The sequence below is a fragment of the Vicia villosa genome, unplaced genomic scaffold, assembly GCF_029867415.1.
Source record: "Vicia villosa cultivar HV-30 ecotype Madison, WI unplaced genomic scaffold, Vvil1.0 ctg.003228F_1_1, whole genome shotgun sequence".
Lineage (NCBI taxonomy): Eukaryota > Viridiplantae > Streptophyta > Magnoliopsida > Fabales > Fabaceae > Vicia > Vicia villosa.
In genome coordinates, this window is record NW_026706146.1 from 75,035 (window position 1) to 77,727 (window position 2,693).

The following is a 2,693-nucleotide window of genomic DNA, read 5'->3' on the forward strand; positions in this document are numbered from 1 at the left end:
CGGGTAAAATCCTTATATCAATGCCTTGGAATTAACCATCAAGGGCTTTCAAGGAAATACCTGCACAAATAAACAGACAACAATCCAATGCCAGACAGACAGAATAACAGCAGAGTAACAACAGAGTAAGGGTCCAGAGGTCCTAAGTCCATAAGTCCGAATCTCCAAAATGCTCAGGATAGTAACCAATAGTCCGAAAGAGAGCCTTAAGTGTTTTTTAGATTTTTGTTGTTTATTAGTGTTTTAGCATAAAAGTAAAGTATGGTCCAAGTGGACAAAAGAAAAATAGCAGAAACATATACATATGTCCAAGTGGACAAAGAGAAAATAGCGGAATATAAACGTCCAAATGGACAAAGGAAAAATAGCGGAATGTAAATATGATGAAATGATAGAATAAAGCGATAAAGCGAGAAATATAAAGAGCAATATAATAGAAGTACGAAAATTAAAGTCAATTGTTAAATGTTAAAGATAACCATCTTGAAACTTGTCAAGTATGTTATCAAAGTTAGTAATAAAGATCGATGGTGAGTGGAGGATGTACTCGGATTTAAATTCAATGAACATTTATCAGAAGCTTGATAAAATCATAGCGACTACACGATAAATTTCCATAAGTCTTAAATCAACCGCATACAATTCTCTTCCATGTTTGATCTTTTTATTCGGGACACAAAATATTGCGCTATGTTAAGCAGATCGCCAAGTGATTTATGTAGAAATCACCCTACAACGAGGCCGGTCAAAACTTTATGTGCTAATGCATGCGAGAGAAATGATATGTAGATCATTCTCCGAAAGCAATACCGCACGAAAAGAAAATAGGTAACGATCTAGTCTTTACTAAGAATCCATAAGAACTCTCAAAGTATTAAGACTTTCATCGATCAAAAGAAAAAAAGAAATAAAAGATGGAACCACATTCAAAAGCTCCTTCCATCTCTAAGTTCAATCACTTAATATTGCGGATTCGGATTTTCATCCTATCGACGCCCTAAGTCCATTGATATTAAAGAGGAATTAGGCCTCTAATTTATGATTCAAAGAAAAATATGAATGGAGTAGAAGAAGAGAGATATATGCAAAATAATCACAAACTTTCACCAAATGGTTCATCAAGCATTAAATCAAAAAGAAAATTAAAACATATTTTTGGTATTTTGGTATATAATAAAAAACTAATACTAATAAATTTATGTTTTTGTATTTTTGAATATATTTGAAAGAAACTAAAAAAGAGAAAATCAAATGGAAAATATTGAAAGAAAATGAGCTTAAAACAATTAAAAAGATTCTAGGCTACCAATTGTTTGCAGGCCCAAAACCACATTGAGATTGCCAAGGGAGGTGCTGATGGTAGATAGGGTGCAAGGAGAAATCGGATTGGGCTAATTTTGCTCCAAGCCCAAAGCTCATTAAAACCACAAAACCTAAAAGATGATGAGAACATGGTCGGCCTCTATCTTTCTGATATCACACTCAAATTCTTCTTCCTCGGCTTCTATTCAACGATAATACTCTCTTTTCAAAATACTCTGTTCTTCAAACAACAACAATGATGACCCGCCTCTCTCGATGCTTCCTCGGTTCTTCCATCGAACAAAACAGAAACACCGTATAGATTAAAGCCGCGGATCTGCAGATTTTCGACGGTGATGATTATGTGCGAAGAATCAGTGCCATCGCGATGCAAATTCGGTGATATTGTGGTGATTTTGGTTGTGTAAGGTTTTGAAGGTCAGTTCAGATTTGTGAGTGATGAAGGATCGGATGAATTAGTGATGATGCTAATGAACTGAAGGTTGCATATGGTGAGTAAATCGGTTTCGATTTGGATTTGTCTGCGAGTTGATTGATTATTGAAGGTGGCGTCAGTTTTTTTTTTGAAGATGTGTTATGGTTTTGCAGGTTTATTGATGGATTGAAGGTTGGTTTTGATGAAAATTGATGTTATATGAAGCTGTTGAAGGTTCATAAGTGATGAATTGATGATTGATTGAGAAGTTTCAGTGAAGAAATTTGGTTAAAAGGTTGTGCGATGAAGGAAGAGAGTTTGGAGATGGTTGTTTGGTTCGGTGAAGAAGATTTGAAGGTTTGGATGGTTAGTGTATGGAGCGGTGAGTTCAGTTTGTGGTGATGGTGATTTACACAGTGCTGGTTAAAGTTTGTGTGATTTGATATTTGGAGGAAGTTTCAAACCAATTTGGCAGAGTAACGATACAATTTTCTTCCTCCCCTTTTCTGTGTAGATCAAGGTCTTATTTATAGGAGAGATTGAGTGAGGGTAGAATAGAGATTTGAGTGAGGATCAAGGGAAACTCGTGGGAAGCAAACGTGAAGAATGATGAGCTGGTGATATGGTGATGAAAGCATGAATGATTTTGGAGATTCTAGAAGCGTATATGGAATGTATTGACTGTGTATTGTACTGATTTTTGTGTTGCTGAGTTTTTCGTGTGAGACTTTGTTGGTGGGGTCCCTACAATCTCAACTTGGCTCATGGCTCATGGCTCATGGCTTCAAGTAAACATATTCAAAATGGCTTGGAGACTTCAAAGCTTGACTTCAAAGCTTGGACTTGGACACAAGTATGGAATGGATCTTGGACCAATAATAAATGGGCTTTTGCAAACTAGAATTAATTGGACCCAAGTGAACCTCCCTTTTAATATTGCACCTATTAAAACAAA